Source organism: Bos grunniens, chromosome 25 (assembly GCF_055505025.1).
Source record: "Bos grunniens cultivar Pamir isolate PY7600 chromosome 25, Bosgru_T2T1.0, whole genome shotgun sequence".
In the NCBI taxonomy this organism is placed as follows: domain Eukaryota; kingdom Metazoa; phylum Chordata; class Mammalia; order Artiodactyla; family Bovidae; genus Bos; species Bos grunniens.
In genome coordinates this window covers 35,361,491-35,389,417 of record NC_141189.1, presented here as the reverse complement: position 1 = coordinate 35,389,417, position 27,927 = coordinate 35,361,491, and the positions used below count along the sequence as shown (strand labels likewise).

The following is a 27,927-nucleotide window of genomic DNA, read 5'->3' as shown; positions in this document are numbered from 1 at the left end:
CAACAAAGATGGAAGGTCCCTCCTGCCACAACCCAGAGACCTGGTGCAGCCAAATAAAAAATATCTTGAAGAAAAAAAAAGATATTAAGGAGTTCCCATCCTGGGTCTCAAAAGACACTTGCTCCTTGGAAGAATAGCTATGACAATGTAGACAGTGTATTAAAAAGCAGAGTCATCACTTTGTTGACAAAGGTCTATATAGTCAAAGCTATGGTTTTTCCATTAGCCACGTACAGATGTGAGAGCTGGACTATAAAGAAGTCTGAGCACCAAAGAATTGATGCTTTGAAACTGTGGTGTTGGAGAAGACTCTTGAGAGTCCCTTGGACTGCAAGGAGATCAAATCAGTCAATCCTAAAGGAAATCAACCCTGAATATTCACTGGAAGGACTGATGCTGAAGCTGAAGCTCCAATACTTTGGCCACCTGAAGGGAAGAGCTGACTCATTGGAAAAGATGCTGGGAAAGATTGAAGGCAGGCAAAGGGGGCGACGGAGGATGAGATGGTTGGATGTCATCACCGATTCAATGGACATGAGTTTGAGCAAACTCCGGGAGTTGGTGATGGACAGGGAAGCCTGGTGTGCTGCAATCCATGGGGTTGCAAAGAGTCGGACATGACTTGGTGACTGAACAACAAATCCTGGGTCTCAGTCAGCCTCTGGAAGACATCTGGAGCCCCAAGGAAAATGGTGGGGCTGTGGGAAATGCAAGCAAAGCTAAGGTGAACAGGGCTTTCTCCACCTGCCAACAGTTTTCTTCACAAGTGTCACAATGAAGCTATTTGAGAACCAGCTTGTGAAGCACCTGGCTCTAAAAATCCTTCTCACAGGCTCCCCCAAGCAGAAACAACGCAGCGCCTCCTGAATGTCCTATGCCAGGCCCTAACCTGCAGTGATGCTCCATACGTAGACGAATGAATGAATGAACATGAATGAAGACGACGCCACCCACTTTGTCTCCCCCGATTGCCTTAGACCAGGGCTTGGCAAACTTTTCCTGAAAACGCCAGATGGTAGATATTTTTGGCTTTGCAGGCTGTATGGTCTGTGTCGCAACTGCTCCTCGGCTCTGCTGGGGTAGCACAAAGACAGCCACAGACATCCAGAAGTGGGTGGTGCGGCTACGTTCCAGTAGAACTTCATGCACAATGAAATGTGAATTGTATGCGATTTTCTTGCGATACAAAATATTCTTTTTTTCATTTTTTTTCCTACCATTTACAGTGTAAACCCCATTTTATAGCCCAGACTGCAGGTCATGTAAACTGATGGTGGGTTGCATTTGACTTACACTTTTGCTTTCTGTTTTTCATGTTAGCTATTTGTTCTTAGTACAAAAGCAATGTGTGTGTGTGTGTGTGTATATATATATATATATATATATATATATATATATATATTTAAAATGGGACATAAGTAACATGCAGATACGGAGAAGGCAATGGCACCCCACTCCAGTACTCTTGCCTGGAAAATCCCATGGACGAAGGAGCCTGGAAGGCTGCAGTCCATGGGGTCGCTAGAGTCAGACACGACTGAGCAACTTCACTTTCGCTTTCTACTTTCATGCATTGGAGAAGGAAATGGCAACCCACTCCAGTCTTGCCTGGAGAATCTCAGGGACGGGGGAGCCTGGTGGGCTGCAGTCTGTGGGGTCGCACAGAGTCAGACATGACTGAAGCAACTTAGCAGCAGCAGCAGCAACATGCAGATAAAATTATAGTCATCTACAATTTTAACATGCAGAGATAACTACTTCTGCTCTACTGCTGCTGCAGTTGCCATTTGCCATTTCCTTCTCCAATGCATGAAAATGAGAAGTGAAAGTGAAGTTGCTCAGTCGTGTCCGACTCTTAGAGACCCCATGGACTGCAGCCTACCAGGCTCCTCCGCCCATGGGATTTTCCAGGCAGGAGTACTGGAGTGGGGTGCCATTGCCTTCTCCTAGTGGGCATTTTTTTTTCAATCTATTGATCTATGTATCATCTATATTGGTGATCTCCAGTGTGATAGACAGGAGCTTCCCTGGTGGCTCAGCAGTAAAAGAATCCACCTGCAATGAGGGAGACATGGGCTCGATCCCTGGGTAGGGAAGATCCACTGGAGGAGGAAATGGCAACCCACTCCAGTATTCTTGCCTGGGAAATCCCATGGACAGAGGAGCCTGGCGGGCTACGTCCATGGGGTCATGAGAGTTGGACCCAATTTAAGGACTAAATCACCACCACCACCAATGTGTGACTATTTAACTTAAAACAAAAGTTAGATAATATTTTAAAATTCCATTTCACAATCAACTAACGACATGTCAAGTGTTCCATGCCTACCTATGGCTGGTGGCTACCATATTGAATAGCACATTTCCACCATCATGGAAGGTTCTGTTAGACAGCATTGATTTATCGATATCTATTTATCTAGATTTACCAAAAATAGAACACCAAATAAGCTTTTTTTGGCAAATATCTTTTACTCACTTAATATTTTGTGTAAACCATTCAATATTCAATACCTATGTTTTATTTAATTCCATACCATTCAATATTCAACATCTATGCTGTATTGGAGACGTCTAATTTCATGCAACAGATGTCCTTTCTGAGTCCCTGTTGTACTCAACTTATAAGTACTTATTAGTTGTTTCTAGATTTTTGCTACAAGAAACAAAATGACAGTAAACCACTTTATCACTAAACTTTAGCACCTTTCATTGTTTTAGGATAAATTCATAGAGGTTTAACTGCTAGGTCAAAGGGTAAGCTTATTTTTCAGATTTTTTGAATAGGAATACTCAGTTTCTTCCCAGAAAGGCTTTGAACATTGATATTACCTACAGCAATTTATGAAATTGTCCACTTCCTTGAAACCTCCACAAATAATGCTAATTATAATAATAAAAACAAGGCCATTCTGGTAGATGAAATTTTCCATCTCTTTAACTTGTCTTTCTTCGGCAAACCTTCCTTTCTTCCGCATTTACTGACCATTTTATTTCTTTGGACAGTGAAAGGGATTATCTGCATGGCTTGGGTTTTAAGGAAAAATTTGTAACCCAGGCCTCATAAAGGTCTGCAAGGTGACAGCATTAACATACCAAAGAGACTGGCAAAGCTCTCGGTTTTAGTAGAACTGTGGTTCAGTGGTATGTTCTATCCGTTCCTTTGTATTCTTCTTCTTTGGGGCTGCACTGGGTCTTCGTTGCTGCACTCGGGTTTTCTCTAGCTGCAGTGAGCCAGGGCTACTCTCTAGTAGTGGAGCAGCGGCTTCTCACTGCAGTGGCTTCTCTAATTCTGGAACACAGGCCCTAGAGCTCGCAGGCTTCAGTAGTTGTAGCCCACATTGTTAGTCGCCTCTCGGCATGTGGGATCTTCCCAGAGCAGGGATTAAACCCGTGTCCCCTGCATTGGCAGGCAGGTTCTTAACCACTGGACCACCAGGGAAGCCCTCCTTTGTACTATTCTTATGTATCGTTTCTTTTGGTCCCTGGAGTCACAGACCACACTAGAGGGCAGGTGGTTTGTTCGGCGGTTTTTAAATGTATTCATTCGCTTTGGCATGCTCAGTTGCTTTAGTCGTGTCCGACTCTGTCACCCCATAGACTGTAGCCCGCCAGGCTCTTTTGTCTATGGGATTATCCAGGCAAGAATACTGGAGTGGTTTGCCATGCCCTCTTCCAGAGGATCTCCCCAACCCAAGGATCCAACCTGAATCTCCTGTGTCTCCTACATTACAGGTGAATTCTTTACCCACTGAGCCACCTGGGAAGCTCCCCCCCACCAACTTTTTGTTTTGTTTTGTTTTATATTTATCTTAATTTCCAGGACTGTAGTCCTGCTCACCTAATCGGAGATAGGGCAGCCTGGATTCATGGAAGACAGGAAGGAAGGAACTCAGAGTTTTGCAAGATGCAAACAAAGGAAATAGTTACCTGATCAGGCTGAGTGGGGAAACCCAAGCTGTATTCTTTCCTGGCATTTTTAATTCTGGAACAGCTATTCATCATGAGCACTTGGTGAGCTCTTGTTGTTTTCTGATGGGTAGTTTCCTGTGTCTTTGATTTTACCATTGAACGAATGCATCCTCTTTCCAAATACCTTTAGAAAGCTACTGGGCTAGCAGTTATTCACACTTTAGTATTAGCTAGTTTTCATACCGGAGAAGGCAATGGCACCCCACTCCAGTACTCTTGCCTGGAAAATCCCATGGACGGACGAGCCTGGTAGGCTGCAGTCCATGGGGTCGCTAAGAGTCAGACACGACTGAGCAACTTCACTTTCACTTCTCACTTTCATGCATTGGAGAAGGAAATGGCAACCCACTCCAGTGTTCTTGCCTGGAGAATCCCAGGGACGGGGGAGCCTGGTGGGCTACTGTCTATGGGGTCGCACAGAGTCGGACACGACTGAAGCGACTCAGCAGCAGCAGTCTTCATACAGCACTTCAATTTTTGTAAAGGCAGCTTCATCACATCTACCCTCTCACTTGTGCTCATGAAGGAGGTGTTATCACTGCTGTCTCCACTTACTGTTGAGGAGCAGAGAGGCAGAGTGACCTGCCCGAGAACATGCAGCAGGAACCATGGACGCCTAGTCCAGTGATTTTTGCACTGCCCCAAGGCTGCACTCGCTGGGAGGTGTTAAATGAATGGCAGCTCAGGGAGCTGAGAGCCAGAAGGCCCTGAGCACTTGCAAGGAGGGAGGGTGTGCGTGGGCGGGGGGTGGTGGTGGGTGGAAGGGGACCCTATGCTCTTTCGCCCTCCCTTTCTTACGGAACCTTGTCTAACTCTGAATCTAGGTTTCCCGGAGCCGGAGATCTAAGGCTCATGGTGCAGAGGGGGCAGCTACACACGTCTGCAGCCCCCAGTATCCAGAAAAGGGGCAGGGGGCAATTAAGGTCTAGGTTAAACCAGCCTAGAGAGCCTCCCCCCCCCCTCCCGCCCTCCATTTCAGAGACGGGCTCCTCACACCCCAGCTCGGCTGGGGCTCCTCGCCGCCGCGGTCGCAACCCGGCTCCTCCATCCAGGCCCTCGCGGCCCCTCCTCCGGGCCCCCGGCTCCTCCGCCCCCGGGAGGCCGGACTCTGCCCCCGGCCCGCCTTCCCCCGCCCTCCCGGGGGCGGTGGCCCGTAGCGGGCGCGCTCATTGGCCGTGGCGTGCGCGAGGGCCGGGACCCGCATCTCTGATTGGCCAGCGCGGCTCGGCGGAGCCCAGGAGCCCGGCGAGTCGCTGGGGGAAGCGGGGCAGAGACCGGGCGCCGCCGGAGCGCAGGGCGCGGATCGCTGAAGTCGGAGCCCGGCGGATCGGAGTCTGCACATTGGAGCAGAGGCCTGGAGGTAAGGACCTGGCGCCGGGTCGCGTGAGGCGAGCCCTTGCGCGCTAGCTGAGATGGAATCCTTCGGCCCTGCCCCCCAGGGAGCAAAAACGGGGCATCTTCTCTTAAGAGACCGAGCCCTCATCTTTCCGAGACGCGGGTCCCTCTGTCCCGAAAAGACAGAGCCGTCCACCGTCCAGAGAGCAAAATAGTTTCCTTTGCCCTTCGGATATGGGCCCTTCCTTCCTGGCCCCCCGGCTCTAGAAATAAGATTGCTCTCCCCACATTCCCCCTTGGAATGGAACGTGCTTCCCTCCGCCCCCAAAGTGGGTTCCAGCCTCCCCGGATTTCTAGGGCCCATCATTTCTTTGGAGACGCATGCCTCTCCCCCGTCCCTAAAAAACTAAGTTTGGATTCTTCTCCCCACCCTCCCTTCTCAGCTCGGAGATAACGGGGTGCTTCCTCCAGGAGGGAAAATAAGCCCCTTCCTAAAAGAAGGATATCGCTGGCCAGAGACTCTGCATGTAACCCTCAAGTGCAATACAGACCTCCGTGTAACCCACTCCCCCCCCCCACCAACTCAGAAACTGGACTCAATTGCCTATCTCCACCCCCAGTCCCCCTTCATCCATCAGAGACAGAAGACTGATTGCCTTAAAAACCTTTACATTTAAGGCATTTGGGAGGTTACTCCTCTTTCTCAAGATGTAAGAGGAGGGGTTTTCACATTCAGAAACAGGGCAAGGGTTTGGTCACCGGTCTGGACGAAGCCACACACCTCACCCCACCCCTTTAACCCTTTCGCACAAATCCCATCCCATTAACCACCCCCCTACCCTGTCCCATCCCTCCCACCTCTCTAGTCCACCTGATCCCATCTCTCCTTTCCTCTCCCACGATTGCCAGAGATAAGAGCAGAGGTTGAGGTTTAGTAAGAAGGTTTAGAAGACTGAAACCCTTAGAGCTGGGCTCCTCAGCCTAGAGATCATTCCTGGAGCCTCCAAACTGCCAGCAGAGATGGCCTCTGAGGCAGCAGGACCAGTGAGGAGCCCCCACACACACACACACACACAAAGGACTGTGTCCCAAATATCCTCCCCTGAGACAGACCAACCCCTCTTCTGGAGAAGAGGGTGTCCATGCAGAAAGAAGGGCCCCCATTTGCCTCCTGGGGCTCCCCCTTCCTAGCTCCTGTGGACATTGCCCGGTGGAATTCCCTAGGCCCTTAGCCAAGAGAGATGCTTGCAGGAGCCATCCATCGGACTGGCTTCAATGAAGCTGGACTGAGGGACAGGTTGGTGGTGACCTGACGGGGGCAGGGAACCGCTTTGATCCGGTGGGTCAGAGTAAGGGGTGGCAGCAGAGGAGAAAAAGCAAGGAGCTTTGCTTTGGAGCTGCAGCTGAGAGGTGGAAAAAGGAGAAGTGTGTGTCCCAGACGCCCAAAGAGGTCAGCCCCGAAAAGAGAGAAATGGCGCTACCTGGAGACCTTAGACCGCCCAGGGACTTGAGACCAAAGATCTTGCTCCTTCATTTGACGGTTGAGCAAGCAGAGGCACCAAGACGGGAAGAGACTTGCTCAAGGTCACCCAGCCAGTGGGTGGCGAAGCTGGTCACAGCCTCTCTGGGACTCGTGGACCGGCAGGGTCCAGAATACTACCTCCCATCCTCACATTTAGAACCAAGGTGGTTGGGCACCAGGCTCCCCACTTGTCAGAGGTGGTGCAGAGGCTCCGCCAATGTCACGCATCTGGGAGGGGACACAGCTGGAACTCGGTGCCGCCCCCCAGCAGGTCGCTGTATAGAATCCATTCCCGGGCCCCTGCACTTCCCCGCTCAGCCCGTAGCATCTTTTTATTGAGCCAACTGCCAAGTCTAGGCTTGCCAGAATCCGAATGGACTCAGGACGGCAAATGAGATCAGTTGTATTAGTCTGGAGCTGCTGCTGCTGCTGGAGTATCTGTTGCAGGTGAAGCTTGCTCCAGGCTCTTTGAACAGCACCCCCACTCCCACCCCTGCAATGGAAGTCACAGCCCCTCCCTCCAGGGCCCCCTCCCTCTCCATCGCTTCCTTTTCCCTGTGACCCCAAGTTCTCTGCTGCCATCTCCCACCCTAGCTCAGAGCCTGCTTCTTTTCCTGAGGCACTGAACCCCCACAGAGCAGCAGCAACCAGGTCCCTACAGATGGGAGGGTCTTGAGGTGGGGACTCCCCACTGCCTCCAGCTGAGGGCTTGGCAGCGCTCCAAGTTGGAGCAGGGATCCAAGTTCAAGGTGCCAAGGTGAAAGTTCACAGTATGAGGGAGAAGCTTAGTGCAATGGGGGTTGAGGGATCCATCTCTGGCCCCTCTATTCAGGGTCAGAGCCCAGATTTGCTACTTAGTATGCGTCTTGGTGGAATTATTAACCTCTCTGCAACTAATTCCCTTAGTGTCCTTATTACGGTAAAATGAGTTCATCTTGGTAAAGTACATGGCATATGGCAAGTGAGGGGAAGCAGTGATTATGACAAGTCATAAAACCTCTAAACCTGGGTAGGGGGCTTATGCTTTTAGGTAAGACTTAAGACTCAAGATGTAGATCACCTGTCAGGCAGCGAAAAGTCAGCTCTTGCTTCGAGACTAGGATGGTGTCTTCCCAGAGATGGTGCGGGATGTGGAATGCACCCCAGACCCTAAAGTCAGATGGAGCCGGGGATCTACTTCTGTTACCGCTGGCTGGGCAGCTGGGCAGGCCTCTCTGAGCCCCAGTTTCCTCATCTTTGAATTGGGCTTGTTGGTGGGGGGAGAGGCTAGGCATCAGATAAGAGATAGGTCTGCTGCTGCTGCTGCTAAGTCGCTTCAGTCGTGTCCGACTCTGTGCCATAGAAGGCAGCCCACGAGGCTCCCCCGTCCCTGGGATTCTCCAGAGAGATAGGTCTAGAGCAGGGCAACAGTGTTGCCATTTGGGGCCGGATCATTCTGTGTTGCCAGGGGCAGGGGAGGGGGGCTGTCCCACGCATTGTAGGGTGTGGAGCAGCATCCTTAGCCTCTACCCATTAAAGCCAGTCGCAACCGTTTCTAGTGATGGCAACTAAAATAATCTCCAAGCATGTCCTCTGGGGGGCAAAATCCCCCTCCCCGCATTGAGAACTGCTGGTCTCAGGTAGATTCTCCACTCATAGTGGATGATTGATGTTAGGAGAGCATCCTTCTTATTTAGGCTCCTCGTTCCGCTTTGTGCATCATAGAGGTCATGTGTCAACTGCTGAGCCTCCCGATGTTGAGGGCAATATTAACCCCTCACATTTCAACAGGAAAATCCAGAGCACCTCCATGTGCATTGCTGTAGGTTTCCCATTTTACAGGTGAGCTAAGGCCCACGGAGGTTGAAGGACTCTGCTAACAGCATTACCCCCATCCTTGCTAGAAGTCAAAGCAACTGTCCCTGCTGGAAGTCAAAGACAGTTTTAGAAATAACCTAGTTCTGGAGCCTTCTCAGTTCCTTTAGCAGTCTCAGAATTTTAACTGCAAGCTCTGGGGCCCAGCCATCCCTCAGCTAAGAAAGAATCTCCTGTAGCAATGCTAGGCCAGTGCAGGAATGTTCACCCAAGGGCTTGGCAATCCAAGATGGGAAGGGGTTACATTATGTGGAAAAATGAGCCGTCTGTTTAGGAGAATGGGGTGGAACTATGCTCCTGACGTGGAGAGATCTCTAAGACATCATTTACTGAAAATGATAAAAGTCACAGGATCAATATATAGGTATTTTAGTAAGTATATGTACATACATATAGGGAAGCGAGAAACATGAAAGGGGCCTCTGTGTGTGTGTGTGTGTGTGTGTGTGTGTCTATCCATGGGGGGCAAGAGGAAACAGGATCCTTTAGCCAGCTTACCGTGCATTAAAGGTGAGCCAGGCACAGCCCCCAGAGACTGAGACTTGCTCAGAGTCCTTTATCCACGCTGCACACCAGGCTGGGGCTCTTTCAGCTGCCTGGCCCCCAGGAAAGAGAGGCAGGCAGGGTCTGAGGACTGGACATTCCTGCACACCCAGTCCCTCTTTCCTGGGAAGTGGTCATGCCAGAAGCTGCCAGTGACCGGAACTCAGGCCTTTGAGCTTCCTAAGAGTTCTGGAGCCAAGAGACAGAGATCTGAGGCCTCATGTCCACAGGCTGAGCCTCCGCCCTGCCCACAGGGGACTCTTGTCACCAGCATCCTGGTGGGGCCTGAGGTCACACTGACCAGAGCTGAACTGGGCTTCCACCAGCATGAGGGGGGCTTCCCTGGTGGCTCAGATGATAAAGAATCCGCCTGCAACGCGAGAGACCTGGGTTCAATCCCTGGGTGGGGAAGATCTCCTGGAGAAGGGAATGGTTACCCACTCCAGTGTTCTTGCCTGGAGAATCCCATGGACAGAGGAGCCTGGCGGCGCTACAGTCTATGGGGTCATGAAGAGTCAGACACGACTGAGCCACTAACACTTTCACTTCACTTTTTACCCTCACAGCATGACAGCCTAGGCCATGGACATTCTGTTTGTTAGTGGCACATTTTCCCATCTTTAGAAAGGCAATGGTAGTTGAAAGAGAGGAAAGAAGGAAGGAATAAAGAAAGAAAAGAAGGAAAGGGAGAAAGGGGGGGAAGGTAGGCAGAGGTGCAAAAGGAGAACGCGGCTCTGAGTTACTGTGAGGATTGGCTGAAACCCTTGTTCAAGCACCTGGTACCTAGTCCCTCTTCAGTAGTGTGAGCCCTGCTCTCCCCCTTCCTCTCTCTCCTTGTCTGCCCTCCTTGCCAGAAAGCCTGGGACAAAAGCATCATGGGTGACAGCTGGGGAGCCTGAGGGCTTCCAGAACGCACCACCCGCTCCCCACTGCACCCCTACAGAAGGCCCAGGAAGTGGTTCTGAGCTGCATGTCCTCCTTTGTCTCCGCCACGTCTGACTAGCCTCGCTTTCCTGGAGGCGCCAGGCATTTTAAACTGTCTTACCCATCCCAGGAGTGGTATCGCCTGGTACAGCCTCTGATCACACATCCTCTCTGTCTTGGGGTCGACTTCCCAAGGGCAAATTGCCCTCCTCCTTCAAAAGGTGTCTCCGTGACCCTTCCTGCCTCCAGCCTCCCCCAGCGAGGATCCGTTTATCCTCAGAACTGAATGCTTAAACATCCGAGGCTTCCTTGGGTCTGTAACTGTTGGCTGGGTTTCCTCCCCATCTGTCTCCCTGGGGAGTAGACGTACATTCGAGTCTCTTTCACTTCCATCCTGAATGCAGAGCACTGTCCCTGCCACACAATAGAGACTGGATGAGCGTTTACTGCGCAGTGTGTGCAAGAGAGTGCTTGTGTGCTCATTTGTATCCGACTCTGCAACCCCATGGACTGTAGCCCACCAGGCTCCTCTGTCCATGGGATTCTCCAGGCAAGAATACTGGAGTGGGGTGCCATTTCCTTCTCCAGGGGGCCTTCCCGACGCAGGGTTTAAGCCAGCATCTCTTGCATCTCCCCCATTGGCTGGCGAATTCTTTATCACTGCACCACCTGGGAAGCCCCAGGTGATTAAAAAAAAATGTGTATAGGATCTTAGTTCCCTAACCAGGGACCAAACACATGTCCCCTGCATTAGGAGTGAAGAATCTTAACCACTGGACTGCCGGCTACATCCCTTAATAATTTTAAAAGGTACAATTCAGTGACATTAAGTACTTTCACAATGTCGTGCAATCGTCACCTCTCTCTAGTTCCAGAACTCTTTTATCATACCGAAAGGAAACCTTGTCCCCATGAAGCAGTCACCTTCCCTTCCCCCAGCCCTTGCCAACCATTCATCTGCTTTCTGATTCGATAGATTTGCCTGGTCTGACTATTTCATATAAATGGCATTATCCAACATGTGGCATATTGGTCTGACTTCTCTGCAGTAGCATATATCAGTACTTTGCTCCTTTTCATGGCTAAATAATATTCTATCACATGGATTATATGCCAGTTGGTTTATCCGTCTGTCAGTTGAGGGGCATTTGGGCTTCCAACTTGACGGCTATGAATGATGCAGCTGTGGACATGTGTGTACAAATTGCAGCTTGAAGATCTGCTTTCCGTTCTTTGGGGAGTGGGACTGCTGGGTCCCATGGTAGCTCTTTGCTTAACCTTTTGAAGAATCGCCATGCCAGACTCCACCATTTTACAAGCTCACCAGCAATGTGTGAGGGTTCCAATTTTTCCCACATTTTTGTCAACACTTGTTATTTTCTGATTACTAGTATTACAATGTATTACCTTATTCTAGTGGATATGAAGCAGTATCTGATTGGAGGGGTGGTTATCTTTTTTTCTTACTTTATCTCACTGTGGTTTTGATTTATGTTTCCCTAATGGAGAAGACTCTTGAGTCCTTTGAACTGCAAGGAGATCCAACCAGTCCATTCTAAAGGAGATCAGTCCTGGGTGATCTTTGGAAGGAATGATGCTAAAGCTGAAACTCCAGTACTTTGGCCACCTCATGCAAAGAGTTGACTCATTGGAAAAGACTCTGATGCTGGGAGGGATTGGGGGGACAGGAGGAGAAGGGGACAACAAGGGATGAGATGGCTGGATGGCATCACCGACTCGATGGACGTGAGTTTGAGTGAACTCCGGGAGTTAGTGATGGACAGGGAGGCCTGGTGTGCTGCAATTCATGGGGTCGCAACGAGTCAGACACGACTGAGCGACTGAACTGAACTAAATTGAACTGAATGATAGTGATGTTGAACATCTTTTCATGTGCTAATTGGCCTTTTGTGTATCTTCTTTGAGGAAAGGTCCGTTTAAGTCCTTTGCACATTTTTGAATTGGGATGTTTGTCTTTTTGTTGTCATGTAAGAATTCTTTATATACCTAAGTATATCTTTGTCTTGCTATTTCCTCTTGCATTTAAACATTCGCTTAGCTCCTGGGGGTCAGGCCCTGTCTCGTGACTTTGGGATGTCAAAGTGACTGCCGTACAGTTCCTGCCCTCCAGGGGTTCCTAGTTTAGAGCAAAGTTTCTTTTTCTTTTTTTTGCCACACTTTGCAACTTTCAGAATCTTAGTTCCCCAACCAGGAATTGAACCCAGGCTCCAGCACTGAAAACACCAAGTCCTAACCACTTAACCACCAGGGAATTCCCAGAACAAAGTGTTTTTACAACACTGTTGCCATGGCTGGGGTGGGGTGGGCATGGAGGCGGGTGGGGTGTCCTGTGTACTATGGGATGTTCAGCGGCATTTCTGGGTTTTATCCCACTCATTGCCAGTAGCACACTTACCTCCAAGTTGTGACAAGCAATAATGTCCCCAGACATTGCTAGATATCCCCTGGTTGGAAATCAGTGGTTTAGGAGCTTAGACAGGCATGTCTATCTACAACTTCTTGTGCCTAACAAGATGCCTAGTGGGCACTCACAACTTATCTGTTGGATGTTGGATGGGTGGGTGGATGGGTGGGTGGATGGATAGATAGATGAAATAATGAATGCAATTTACAGGGTCTGGACATGTGCCTGAAAGTCGACTATGTGAAACAAAACATTGTTCTTCCAACTGGAATATTCTACCCCTTTCTGCCTAGCACAGTGGTTCTCAGACTTGCACATCAGAATCCCCTGGAGGATGTATTAAAACAGAGATCGACAGGTCTCACCACCAGAATTATCACTCTGTTGAGTCACCGGCCTGGCAGAATGCTCCCAACCTGGTTTCCATGTCCCTTGGGAACCCTGCATCCGACTACCCCCGCTCACCAACTTGTCCGTCCTCGGAGTCTCATAGTCTTAACTGTCAGCCTCTCCCACTTGGACACTAACGTTTATTACTTTGAACGATCAGCAACCAGGGCTTCCCCAGTGGCTCAGCAGTAAAGAATCTGCCTCCAATGCAGGAGATACAGGAGACGCAGGTTCGATCTCTGGGTCAGGAAGATTCCCTGCAGGAGAGAATGGCAACCCATGCCAGTAATCTTGCAGGGAAAATCCCATGGATAAAGGAGCCTGGCAGGGTACAGTCCATGGAGTCACAAAGAGTCGGACACGACTGAAGTGACTGAGTACACAACACATCAGCCACGTACTGGTTATCTGTCTTTCAGCCACTGCTCGGAGAGTTCCTGCAAAGCTGGGACCCACTGTGTCATGGCATCTTGCTGCTCAAAGTGTGGTCCAGCACCCAGTGGCATGACATCGCTGGGGAGCTGGGGGGAAAATGTGGGCGCTTGGGCCCCACCCAGCATCCTACAAAGTGCAGTCTGCGGTTTAACACTATCCTGGGGGGACAAGGGGGTTCGTATACACCTTCAGGTAGTTTGGGAAGCTCGTCCTTGGCCATCTCTGTAACCTGAGAACTCAAAGTTAACCCCTGTAGCCTCGCTGATGTGTTACCTTGACAGCATCTGTTACATTGTAAATGGTGCCTGAGCGGGAACATCATTAGGGTGTTACTGGCCATCCGTATCTCCCCGCCTGATGTATTTTATCTCTTGGAATGCCTGAACTGATCTTGCTTCACCCATTGGAAAGCCAGAGGGGTGGCGTCTTGCTCAAGGTCAGGCGATGACCATAAAGCAGAATGGAGAGATGGCCATCCGTTTCCTAGAGGGGAGCAGTTGAAAGGCCACGGTTACGACATGTGAAAATACAGGGCGGGAGGGTAGCGTTCAGAGGCTGCTGGGGTGCTTTTCACACGTGGAGAGCTGGGAGATGATTTAAAAGTGGGCCAAGAACAGGAACTGAAATGGTATTTTTTTATTAATTAATCTGTCTTTCCTGTGCTGGGTCTTCGTTGCTGTGCGGGTTCTCTCTAGTTGAGGTGCGCGGGCATCTCATTGTGGTGGCTTCTCTTGCTGAAGAGCACAGGCTCCAGGGCGCATGTGGGCTAAGGACTTGTGGCTCTGAGACTGGGCTCACAGGTTCAGGAGTTGTGGCTCACGGGCTTATTTGCCCCGTGGCATGCAGAGTCTTCCTGGACCAGGGATCAAACCCGTGTCCCCTGCATTGGCAGACGGATTCTTAGCCACTGGACCACCAGGGAAGTCCTGAAATGGTATTTTTTTTTTCATTTATTCAGCCAGTGTTTGTTGAGTACTTTGTAGATGTCAGACATTGGCATCCCGTGTATGGTATTAACAAGGAAAACAAGGTCTCCCACACCAGAGGATCTTCTAGGCTAGCTGTCAGGATGTGCTGTGTGTGCTAAGTCGCTTCAGTCGTGTCCAACTCTTTGTGACGCTATGGACCATAGGCCGCCAAGCCCGTCTGTCCATGGGATTCTCCAGACAAGAATACTGGAGTGGTTTGCCATTCCCTTCTTCGGGGGATCTTCCCATCCCAGGGATCGAACCAGAGTCTCTTATGTCTCCTGCACTGGCAGGAGGGTTCTTTCCCACAAGTGCCACCTGGGAAGCCCAGCTATCAGGGAACAGGCCCATAAACAACCAGTCAGAGAGAAGAGTACCAGGAAGGTGGGAGTAGATAGTAGATAGAGGGAGGAGCTCAGAGAAGGAAGAGGTTCTCTGTCTCTGCACCTGGGCATGCTGGGAAAGAAATTTCTGGAGGAAAAGGCAGAAAAGACAGGAAAGATATTCTCAACAGATAGGACACAAACAGGGGCTCACAGACTTCATGGAAAACTCTTAAAATCTTCAGGAAAAAGTAAAAGGGGGGGTGGTGATAAAACCATGACTCCCTTAGAGATACAAAGATGAACAGTTAATGATTCTGTAAAGTTCATTCAATGAAAGAACCAAGCAGATGTTGGAAGAGGTTCAAAGGAAAAGTCAAATAAAGCACAGTTGTCTATGGAGTAAAGGAATGGTGAACTCCATTGCAAATGGAGGCAAAAAAAATGACTGGACAAGACAGAATTGGCTCCTCTGTGAGATTCCTGGGCTTCCCAGGTGACTCACTGGCAAAGAAACCACCTGCCAATGCAAGAGACATGGGTTCGATCCCTGGGTTGGGAAGATTCCCCTGGAGGAGGAAATGGCAACCCATTCCAATATTCTTGCCTGGAAAATCCCATGGACAGAGGAGGCTGGCAGGCTACAGTCCATAGGGTCGCAATGAGTTGGACCGACTAAGCAGCTGAGCATGCATACACACATCAGATTCCTACAACTTAGAAAGAGTTGGAAAAAAAATAGCTGGAAGATAATGTAATGAACAAGGCTAGAATCAGATATCTTAAAAGTTTGTGTGGTATGTAAACAATGCATAGTTTTCCAGAGATGGCTTTTTAAATAAAAAACCAATGTTCAGGGAGGTGTTTGGCAGAGGCTCCCCAGGGTGGATGGCTAAGAAGAGGGGAGCTGTGAGAAGGCCAGATCATAAACAGCCTGGTGACCCTTGATGCTGAGTTTAGACTTGACCCAGAGACCCCTGGGGAACCTGGAAGGGTTTTAAGTAAGGAGGTGACCTGATTTGATTAGCACTTGAGAAATACTCTTCAGGAAGCTTCATGGAAAGTGGACTGACTGTAGGAGGAGCCTGTTTGTTAGAAGATGAGATGGTGGGGGCTTCACGTAGAGTCGGGCTCAGCAGATTTTTTTTTTAAGGGACAGATAGTAAATATTTGAGGCTTTGTGGGCCATGCAGCTATAGTCGCAACCACTCGACTGTACCGTGAAATGTAAATGAATGGATGTGTTTGTGTGCTAATAAAACTTTATTTACACAAACAGGCTGGGGGGGCCGGATGTCTCCCACCTCCCAACTAGTTTGTCAATCCCTGACCTAGAGCGGCTAGAGCTGTCCATGGTTTTGACAGGTCTCCTGTATCCCTTTCTCTAGATGTTTAGAGTCTACAGGCAGCTATTGGTCAGGCTTCCCTGATGGCTCAGCAGCTGTTAGCGGGAGCAGGGACACAGGTCCCCTGACTTTGCGTGTGGGTTCCCTGAGGGAATCAGACAATCGTGGGGGCGGATCCCTGGCCTTTCAGCAAAAGCTTTCAGGACCTCGAAGCTCCTTCAGGGCGAGACTGGCTGAACAGCCTCTTAAAGCAGCCAAAAGAGCAAGCCACCACCACCTCAGCAGGGCCATTCCCATGTGAGATCAGAGCCTGCCTCCCTTCTCTTTGCCCAGAGCTGTAAATAGCTCTCTGCTGGCTTTGCAAGCCGAGTGCCGTTCTGGGGACAGGCTGGAAATGAGCACACCGAGGAGCATTTGTGCAAATTACTGCCTGCATGCGGATTTGCATGGCTGGCGTTCTGCCCCAGTCGTAAGTGCACAGTCCTCCCAGGGGCTGAAAACGGGACTCAAAGAAGAGCCACCCACAGAAGAGCATGGACGCGATGACCTAGGGTCAGGGTCCCAGAGGGATCCAGGGCTGGGCTGCCAGGGTAATGATAAGTTTCAGGGACAAGAGCAAACATTCAGAGGACCCTGGACAGACTTTCAACTTAGGCTCTGTCCATCCTATTGCAACGGCCCATAAACACTGGCAGCTCATATTTGCCGAGCATTCAGGGGGTGCTAGGGCTGTTCTGAGGGTTTCATGTGTATTTGCTCATCTCATTGCTCATAACAACCTAAAGAGGAAAGACTGATCAGGTTTCAGAGGCGGAAAATGCAGGCTCAGAATAGATGATTGACTTCAGGCTCTCATAATAAAAACATCAAGTCTAGAGAGAAACCCAGGCATACGGACCTGGACCTCTGCTAATACTAAGCCCCATGGATGCCGCTGTTTACTGTGGCCTCAGTTTACTCATCCATCAAGGGGAATAATCTTGTCTTATCCTTTGATGATCACAATAGAGTTTGGGAAGACCAGCTGCGATGGCAAATGAGAAAGCAGTGTTCGAAAGTCCAAAATGCTGAATAAAGCTAGTGGTGAGTGGGTTCAAAGTTCAAAGCGCTTCCAGAGGCAGCCAACAATTTGGATCATTTGCAGTAATTGATCAGATTCAACCCTGTGCAGCCCCTTGACATCCTGCTATGGGCTTAGGTTGGAGTCTGTTGCTTAGCTGTTCCTTTGGGGGTCAAGGAAGAAGTCCTATGGAAAGTAGCTGTGTAGCTGGCCTTCTGAGCTCCCTGGAAGTTGTGACTTCTGGGTCTCAGTTTCCCCATCTGTAAAATGGCAACAATACTGCCTTTTGAAATAGCGTATTTGTGATTATTAGGGCTTCCCTGGTGGCTCAGTGATAAAGAATTTGCCTGCCAATATAGGAAACTTGAGTTCAATTCCTGGTCTGGGAAGATTCCTTGGAGAAGGAAATGGCAACCCACTCCAGTATTCTTGCCTGGAAAATCCCACGGACAGAGGAGCCTGGCAGGCTACAGTTCATGGGATCGCAAAAGAGTCAGACACAACTGAGCGACTGAGCACACACACACACACACACACACAGATTAGATGATAAGTGTGAGTGGTCGGAAGCTTTCTACCTGCCAGGCACTGGGTTCTATTTGGATTATCTCATTTAAAGCTTTCAATAATCCAGGTGGGAATGACCTTCTTTGTGGACGTGGAAACAGAGAATTTTAAGTTTCTTGGCCAAGATCACAGAGGAAAGAAGGGCCAGAAACTGAATTCTGTCCATAGCAAGACTATTATAGTGTTGTCATGAACATTCTAGAACAAATTGGTTGCCCCATTTAGACTCTGCCAACTGTGTGTATGAGGAGTCCCCTTCCTCCATACCTCTCCAGCTCCAGCACCTCAACTTGCTATTATATTTCAGCCATTCCAGGAGTTGTGTATTTTTTTTAAACATTTCTCTACTAACTGAGTTCATCACCTTTTCTATATTATGTATGTTGACTACCTGGAATTCCTGTTTTATGAAGTGCCTATTAAGATCGCTTGTCCATTTTTCTTTGCATTTGTCTGTTTTTCTTTTTCTTATAGATTTCTAAGAGTTTTCTTAATCTATTTGGATAAAGATCCCTCTGCCAGTTATGTGTTATGGATCTTCTACTCTGTGGCATGAATTTACTTTTCAATGGTGACTTCGGGTTATTGGGACTTTAATTTTTAGATGAGCTCATACTCATCTTTTTTTGTGGTTTTGTGTGCTAGTTCAGAAATTTAAAGTCATTCATGTTGCCCCTCTGTTTTCTAGAAGGTGTCACATTTAGTTTTTCATATTTATCTCTATCATCTGCCTGGAGTTGGTTTTTAGGTATTGAATGAGGTAAGATCATGATAAATTTTTCTTTCCATATGAATAATCCCACTGAGCCAATATCACAGACTCTTTAATTAATTAATTTATTTATTTTTGGCTGTGCTGGGTCTTTGCTGCTGTTTGCAGGTTTTCTCTAGTTGTGGCGAGCGGGGGCTCCTCTTCATTTCGGCGGCTTCCCTTGTGCAGAGCAGGAGCTCTAGAGCGCAGGCTCAGTAGTTGTGCTGCACGGGCTTAGTTGCTCCGAGGCACGTGGGATCTTCCCGGCCCAGGGATTGAACCCATGTCCCCTGCATTGGCAGGCAGATTCTTATCCCCTGGGCCACCAGGGAAGTCCTAGGGTTGCTTCCATGCTGGGGAATCTGTTACCTCTGTAGTAACACGTGGGTCCTGTGACCTCATCCCACAGGTCCTGGCTCTGAGCATCTTGGTTTTGCTGGCAGTGGAAGCGACAGTTTTTCCTCGCAGGCAGCCCGGGTTCTGCTGGCGATAGCATCTGCCAGGCTCGACATCAGGTCTGGAACCCTTCTGTCCCCGCCAGTGAGCATGTCCTGCCTGCTGGGCATTTGCAGGACAAGCCTGAGGCAGGCCCTGCGCCATGGACCTGAGCCAGTGCTCTTCATTCATTGTCATCTCTGCTCATCACCCCACAGATGAGCAAACAGCAGCCCAGAGCACTCAAGCCACTGGCCCAAGACCACACAGCTTCCAAGGGGCAAACGTGACGGTTTTCTTTCTTTTTTTAAATTTTATATATTTCTTATTTTTGGTTGTGCTGGGGCTTTGCTGCTTTGCACAGGATTTCTCTAGCTGTGGTGTGTGGGGGCTACTCTCTAGCTGCGTCATGCGGGCTTCTCATTGAGGCGGCTTCTCTTGCTGTGCAGCACAGTCTCTAGGCTCACGGGCTTCAGTAGCTGCGGCTCTAGATCACAGACTCCATAATCGTGGTGCACGAGCTTAGCTGCTCTGTGGCATGTGGGATCCTCCCGGACCAGGGATCGAACCCAAGTCCCCTGCATTGGAACGCGGATTCCTATCCACTGCGCCACCAGGGAAGTCCATGACAGTTTTCAGCTTGCTACAAATTTTATTTTCCAAACTTGAATAGTACTTTTTTTCCCCTCTTCAAAATGGTGGATCCAATTCTTCAGGAATTTCACCTGAAGAATTCCAACTTTGTTTAGAGTCTGGATTCTAAAATATCCCCAAATCTCTGCCTAAGACCCCTCATTCTGCCCTTGGCACTGCTTTTTCAATTTTGTACCCAGCATGGGGTTTCGTTTCTTTCTGCACCACGTAGAATAATTAAGAAGATTTTAATGTCAAGATACATGTCTGCTGGTTTTTAACAGAACTGGAGGAGGAGGGAGAGAGCTCTATCTATGCCGGCACTCAAAATCTCATTAAATGGATCCATCCCTGTTTTGGGAGGGCTTCCCTGGTGGCGCTAGTGGTAAAGAACAATGTAGGAGATGTAGGAGACTTGAGTTCAATCCCTGGGTCGGAACATCCCCTGGAGGAGGAAATGGCAATCCACTCCAGTACTCTTGCTTGGAGAATCCCATGGACAGAGGAGCCTGGTGGGCTACAGTCCACAGGGTTGCAGAGAGTCAGACATGACTGAAGTGACTTAATACGCACTGTTTGGGGATGGGAAATCCAGACAGAGCTGACAAGATTGATGATGTTTTCATGAAACTGGGCATCTGTTGTGTTCCTTGTGGGTTCTTATTGAAGGAATTTGCTGGCCAGAGGACAAAGAAGCAGAAACTTTGGAGTCTGGAAAGATGGTGTAGTTTTGGAATAAGGATCCGCTTCCCCCTCCACAGTGGGATGTGTGGGGGGTGGAGATGACTACGCTACCAGACTACAGATTTCCATTAGTCCCTCCATTTGCAAACCGTACTTCCCATACTGGCTCCCACTTCTGTTTTCTGAGCACCTACTCTGCATGGCAGAGTAGGCAATGGCACCACTCCAGTACTCTTGCCTGGAAAATCCCATGGACGGACGAGCCTGGTGGGCTGCAGTCCATGGGGTCGCTAAGAGTCGGACACAACTGAGCAACTTCACTTTCACTTTTCACTTTCATGCATTGGAGAAGGAAATGGCAACCCACTCCAGTGTTCTTGCCTGGAGGATCCCAGGGACAGGGGAGCCTGGTGAGCTGCTGTCTATGGGGTCGCACAGATTCGGACACGACTGAAGCGACTTAGCAGCAGCAGCAACTCTGCATGGCAGTGTGCTGGGTGCTGCAGTTACCCTCTCTTTATAGTTGTTTAGTCGCTAAGTCGTGTCCAACTCTTTGCGACCCCGTGGACTGCAGCCCACCAGGCTCCTCTGTCCATGGGATTCTCCAGCCAAGAACACTGGAGTTCCCTTCTCCAGGGGATCTTCCTGACCCAGGGATCAAACCCACTTCTCCCTCATTGCAGGCAGACTCTTTACCACTGAGCCGCCAGGGAAGGTCACCTCAAAGAGAAATAAAGCAACTATACTCCAATAAAAATTAATTAAGAAATAAAGCTGGCCTTGGGCCACATCCGGGCTGGTGCTCACAGACAGAGAAGGAGAAAGAAACTCTGGAGGCCACCGCCTCCTAATACTTGAGTTCCAACTGAGGACCCTCAGCGGGTGAGTTCACACAGCTCTGTGCCCCGTTCTCCACCCACACGGCACACATCCCCGAGCTCCTCCCCATCCCCCACCAAAGACCGTGCTCTGGGAGCCACTGAGCTGGTACTGGGAATGCTGGCATCCACCTGTGTCTACCCCGAGTTCGTATCCAGGAGAACTTTTTCCCCACATCTCTTCAACTCTGAAATGAAGAGTCCCAGGTTTGCTTGGGGACATCCTTTGGAAAGAAGTGGCATGTCAGTGCCACATGGTGATCGGGGGAAGTTGCTGAGTCTGCAAGGCATCGCCGCACTTGAGCTGGCGATGGGAGCAAGAACTCTTCGGAGACGTCTGTGAAAAGACAGGAATGAGAAGCAGATGGTTCCTAGTAGCTGCGATAAGAGGCCAGTGACTTGCTGTACGTCTCATTTTCTGCAGGAGCCAAATGATGGTAGAGATTATGTTTCTCCGCAAGCGTAGTATCACCCCATAGCACTGTGCTCGTGATTCTGCAGAAAAGCAGGCCCACCGTCACTTATTCAATACAAGGTGGAGGGGGGGTGGTGAGACTTACTGAACCTTCCGTGGGTCTCAGTGTCCCCATCTGCAACAAGGCTCTGCCTTTGCCTTACAGGATGTTTACAAACATCATTGATCAGAGAGCAGAGAACATCAAGAGGCACTTCAGCTTTCTTTGCCTGGCTTTCTTATCCACTGAATGGGAAGAAGTCTTCCTTGTTGTGGAGCAGTTTTTTTTTCCTGTGCTGGGTCCTCGTTGCTGTGCACTGGCTTTCTCTAGTCGTGGCGAGCGGGGGCTGCTCTCTAGTTGCGGTGCACGTGCCTCTCATTGCGGTGGCTTCTCTTGTCGCAGAGCACAGGCTTTAGGGCTCAGTAATTTCGGCACTCGGGCTTAGTTGCCCTGAAGCAAGTGGGGTCTTCCCAGAATAGGGATGGACCCCGTGTCCCCTGCATTGGCAGGCGGATTCTTAACCACTGAGCCTGATGCCCCGGCCCCAGAGGTGTCCACATCCCAAGGACTGAGCAACACTCAACACATAAATTATATTTTGCATCAACAGTAAGAGAGAGGTGAAGGGGAGCTTGCATCCTGGGGCAGGGAGACAGATATATCCATGAACAAATGGGAAACGGTGAAGGGCCTCAATGAAAATCAAATTCCGTTACTTGAATTAATGGCAGTCAGCAAGGCCATGTGAGAGTCAGACCATAAAGAAGGCTGAGCTCTAAAGAATTGATCCTTTCAAACTGCTATGCTAGAGAAGACACTTGAGAGTCCCTTGGACAATAAGGAACTCAAACCAGTCAATCCTAAAGGAAATCAACCCTGAATACTCATTGGAAGGATTGATACTGAAGCTGAAGCTCCAATACTTTGGCCACCTGATGCGAAGAGCCAACTCATTGGAAAAGACCCTGATGCTGGGAAAGACTGAGCACAAGAGGAGAAGGGAGTGACAGAGGATGAGACGGCTGGATCGCATCCCTGGCTCAACGGCCATGAGTTTGAGCAAACTCTGGTAGATACTGAAGGACAGGGAAGCCTGGCATCCTGCAGTCCATGGGGTGGCAAAGAGTCGGACACAACTGAGCAACTGAAGAAAGAAAGAAAGGCCTCTCTGACTGGGTGTTTTCTGAGCTGTGAAAGATGCCAGTCATTCAGAGACAGGGAAGCATGTTCCCAGGTTGGGGGCTAGGCTCTGCATAGCAGGTGCACACAGGACCCCGTCCAAGGACTTTGAGGTTATAGTGAGAAGGTTGGGTTTTATCCTCTTTGCAATCAGACACCGTTGGTAGGTTATTAACCACGGAGTGACGCGATCTGCTTCACTTTAAAGCAATCTCTCGGGTTCAGCCCTCGCTACAAAACTGGTCCCTGGTGCTGGAGAGGTTGGGGACCACTGCTCTACAGTGACCTACAGTATTTACAGCAAATAATACCACCTTCCAGACACAAGAGTGATGTACAGGTTTTCACTTAAAATTTTTCCTGGTCAAAAAGCAAGATGGGGGGCTTCCCTGGTGGCTCAGTGGTAAGGAATCCACCTGCCAATGCAGGAGACATGGGTTCAATCGCTGGTCCAGGAAGATCCCACAAGCCACGGAGCAGCTACGCTGGTGTGCCACAACTTCTGAGCCTGTGCTCCAGAGCCTGTGAGCTACAGCTATGGAGGCCCAAGTGCCCTAGAGCCTGGGCTCGGTAACAAGAGAAGCCACCTCAATGAGAAGCCCGCTCATCGCAACTAGAGAGCAGCCCCACCTTGCCTGCACAGCAAAGAAGACCCAGCACAGCCAGAAATAAACAAACAAATTCTTAAAAAAAAAAGCAAGATAGGATGTCCCTGGTGGTCCAGTGGTTAAGACACCACATTTCCATTGCAGGGGACTCCGGTCAGATCCCTGATCAGGGAACCAAGATCCCACAGGCCACACGGAGGAGCCAAAAACTAGGGAAACAAAAAAAGCAAGATCACGTCAAGGTGGGTGTGGGGGAGTGTTGTAAATGTTGGTAAAGACAGAAGAATGGGGCAGACAGAAAATGCTGGCTCCAGAGAAACACACACCTCCAGCGCTGCCGGTGTGTTAGCAGGAAAAAGAGCCAGTGCGTGCTGCAGCGGGTGGCGCAGCCAAACCCACGCAGCGCGCTTTCTTTACAAACTGAACCCTGAACCTGGATACGCGTGCGTCACCGCTGAGTCCTAAGGAAGATAGGATCAGTCTGTGGTTTCAAAGCTTGGAAAGCTTGGATCAGTCAGTGTCGGCTAACTTTTTCTGGAAGGGCCAGATGGCCAGTGTTTCCGCAGTGCGGCTACATGCTTTCTGTCGCAGCCACAGAAACAAACGAGCAGAGATGAGTCTTCATTTGCAAAAATCACGCAGCTGGCCTCAGTGTGCAGACTCATAGCCTAGAATTTGAAGCCCCGGGCTGCCAGGCCTCAGCACATGCTCTTGCCTGGCCTTCCAGGAATCCCAGGTTTCCTTTCCCAAGCTCCCCTTTCCTTCTGTGCCTTGGGATGAGTCTAGAAGTTTCGAGCTGTGGCGACAAGACGTGCCCTGTGCTCCCTGACCCTGCTGACCTACTTTCAACTTTCAAGTATTTTACACCCGGGATCAGAATCCAGTTTGACCTGGTTCAGTGCCAGAGAACAAACGTCCTCTTTGGAGTCCACCTGAGAGCTCATCTCTTCCCACGCCTTCGGAAACCAAACGGAACACAGATCAATGTCCCAGTGCCTGTGAGGCTCTCTGTGAATGCCAATAATGTCAAGTTACCCAGCACTTATTTTCCTGCGATTAGATGTCTAGACACATTCGGCTGCCATCAACACAAGGCTGCCCGTGTTATAATTTCTTTCTGTGTATTATTAGAGAAAGAGAGAGGCTGCTTTCAGATCATTAGCGAGGATTCAGAAAATACCAAGAGGCAGAAAAAGGTAGACTTCTCCGTAGCCCCATATCCAAGGCAAAATGGTGTTGAACAGAAATTTCATTTCTTTCCAGCCTTCCTTTTTCGTGTATTGGTTTATGGGCTTGTTTTTGCGTCTGTATGAAATTCTGGCCAGACTGCATATAAAATTTTATGGTCTTTCACTCTCATTTACAGAACTTCAGAAATCGTTCCCCTGCCTTTTTACCTGGTTTTCAGTAAATAATTGTCATATCACAACTCATGTGAGCAGCCCTTTGCTGTTGCTTGTTCACATCGTTTTTAGTGGTCCACTCTTCTAAAATACACTGTTCTGAACAACAGAGCCCAGAACTGTTACATTCTTTAAGATTGACTGCATTAGCTATGTTTCTGGGGGTGGAATTATTTGGGATTCAAATATTTACTATCTCTTGACTCTTTGGGGCTCCATTGTTTTCTAAAAGTGTTGAGCCCAGATACCGTACACCTCAGTCTGGAGAGACAGCAGGCATGATGTTCTGACTCTCAGATCGGACATGCAAATAACATAATTCCCAGGTGCTTGCTTGCTTGGTTGGTCCTACCTTCTGGGTCTCATCTCAAAGAGAGGGAATTGACTCCAGAGTTAACACACACACTTAATTTCACAGGTGCTATTTCTTGAGTTTAACTGTTTGCTAGCAAATTGGCCACATTTCTAGAACTTATAGACCCGTTGGGTTAGGATTTTGCACACAAGATGATGTAATTTATTTTTTTTCTTTTCCCTTTTAGTTGACTATAAGATGTTGAATATAGTTCCCTGTGCTATACAGTAAGACCTTGTTGTTTATCTATTTCATATAGTTTGTATCTGCTAATCGCAAACTCCTCGTTTATCCCTCCCCGCCTCCCTTTCCCCTTTCGTAACCATACATTTACCTTCTACGTCTGTGGGCCTCTTTCTGTTTTGTAAAGTTTGTTAGTATCATTTTTTTAGATCCATATGTAAGTGATATCGTATGATGGATATCAATAATTTTGTAATATAGTTGTGTCATTTTGGAGAAGTTTGTTTTCTTCCAAGTCCTGAGCTCTCTCATCTATAAACCGGGAATAGTAAAGATCCACTCCATACATAGTGCTCGTGTGCTAGGCACTGTGCTGGGGACCCACCCCTTCTCTGGGGAATGGGGAATGGCCTGGAAGACACAGATTAAGAAAATACACAGGGCTTTCCCAGTGGTCCAGTGGTTAAGATTCCAGCTGCCAGTGCAACGGATCCCTGGTCTGGGACGATTCCAAATGCCACAGGGCAACTAAGCCCATTCAGCACAATTGCTGAAGCCCAGGCTCTCCAGAGCCCATGTTCCACAAGAGAGGCCACCACAATGGGAAGCCCATGCACAGCAGCAAAGACCCAGCACAGCCCAAAATAAACACACAATAAAAGTTTTAAAAAGCAAGATACACGAATAAATGTAGATATGCAATCTGTGATAAATGTGAAGGAATAATAACACAGGGAGTGGTGAGAAATTCCAGCAGGATAAGCATATTTCCATGAGGTTTAAAAAAAAACAAGCTTCTCCAAGGAGATAACATGTGATGTTGGAGACCTCTGTGTGTGTGTGTGTGTGTGTGTGTGTGTGTGTGAGCTCAGTTGTATCCAACTATTTTCGACCCCTTGGACTACAGCCCACCAGGCTCCTCTGTCCATAGGGTTATCCCAGGCAAGAATACTGGAGTGGGTTGCCATTTCCTTCTCCACAACTCCAGTAGTCTTGCCTGGGATAACCCTATGGACAGAGGAGCCTGGTGGGCTGTGGTCCACAGGGGTGCAAAAGGGTCAGACTCAACTTAGCAACTAAACAAAAACAACTTTATATATAACCTTAAAAAAACTGGAATCATTGTATCAACTCTCTAAAGAACATGATGCTGTCATCACACCACTTTTCATATATATCCTTCCATACTGAAATCCCCCTAAAAACAATGGGGTTTACCTCATTGTCATTAAAGGATATGAAAGAGAAAAACAAAAAAAAAAAAACAAAAAAAAGAATACTGGAGTGGGTTGCCATTTCCTTCTCCAGAGGATCTTCCTGACCCAGGGATGGAACCTGTGTCCCCTGAATTGCAGGCAGATTCTTTACAGTCTGAGCCACCAGGGAAGCCCCAAATAGGACATAAAACTAACTTTAAAATTTCATCTCTTTCCCTTTTTTGGTAACATGTTCAGTAGGGGGGGAAAAAAGTTTTAACGGGGATATTCAGTCATTTGAGAATGGCTCAGGTCTTTTTTTTTTTTTTTAGTTGGAGTACAGTTGATTTACAATAGCTAAGTGAATCAGTTATACGTATATCAGCTCTGGTCTTTATTGTGTCCTATTTTAGATGTTAGGTGATCTATGAATTTCCCAGTGATTTATATCTTTTTATTTATTTTGAAAACTTTATTAAATTAGAGTTGATTTAATAGAAAATTTTAAATTACATACCTGACTCGCATTTAGAATTGACCCTTGACCAACAGATTGAACTGCACAGATTGTTTTCAATAAATATAGAACCTGGAGACTTCCCTGGCAGTCCAGTGTTTAAAGACTCTGCCTTCCAGCGCAGGGGATGTGATTCAATCCCTTGTCGGGGAGTTAAGATCCCACACGCCTTGCGGCCAAAAAATCAAAATGTAAAACAGAAGCAATATTGTAACGAATTCAACAATGACTTTAAAATAATGATCCGCATCAAAAATATCTTTTAAAAAGTACAGTACCTATATTTTCACTTTATAGGTCTTTGAATTAACTAAGCGTGGTGGAGAGTTTGTGCAGGATTAGAGCTCACAGTATGTGGAATACAAAAAAACTAAGGTTTGAATCCTGAATCTATCCACATATGTCAGCTTCCTGCCCTTGGGTGAGTCATTTATGTTTTTGTTTTTGAGGCAGAGAGAGCACTACGCAGATTTTGGACTGTGGGGATTGGTGACCGTGACGCCCATGTTGTTCGAGGGTCAGGTGTATATTTTTAACTGCACTGATCTAAATGGGTTCCCCAGGTGGCACAGTGGTAGAGAATCCACCTTCAATGCAGAAGACACAAGAGATGCAGGTTTGATCCCTGGGTCAGGAAGATTCTCTGGAGAAGGAAATGACAACCTGCTCCAGTATTCTTGCCTGGAGAATCCCATGGACAGAAGAGTTTGGTGGGCTACAGTCCCTGGGGTAGCAAAGAGTCGGACACAACTGAGTGACTGAGCATGCACACACACAAAGTTCTGACTTAAGAAGTAGGAATGATTAAGGAATGAGAAAATTGTGGACTCGGCAGCCAGAAAGATTTGGGGGTACCCGGGTAGCACCCCTCTGTTATCAGGAAGCTTGCTAACCTGTCTGTACCTCTTTCATATCTGCAAAATAGGAGGAAAAATCCCTAACAGAAAGGAGTTGTTCTGAGGCTTAAAAGAGATTATATAGGAAAA

General features: G+C 48.6%; 1 protein-coding gene across 5 annotated transcripts in view; it reads left to right on the top strand.

The window, feature by feature from the left end:
* Nucleotides 1–5,236: 5,236 nt before the first annotated feature.
* Nucleotides 5,237–27,927, top strand: part of ABAT (4-aminobutyrate aminotransferase) — an 86,859-nt gene continuing 64,168 nt past the window's right edge. For 4 of the 5 annotated variants that reach the window (XM_086375832.1, XM_086375834.1, XM_086375833.1 and 1 more), the window contains exon 1: nucleotides 5,237–5,332. The gene's annotated coding sequence lies outside the window, so the exon portion shown is untranslated. Of the gene's footprint in view, nucleotides 5,333–18,824; nucleotides 18,931–27,927 lie in introns of all 5 variants that reach the window. The other variant, XM_086375836.1, reaches the window with a different exon arrangement.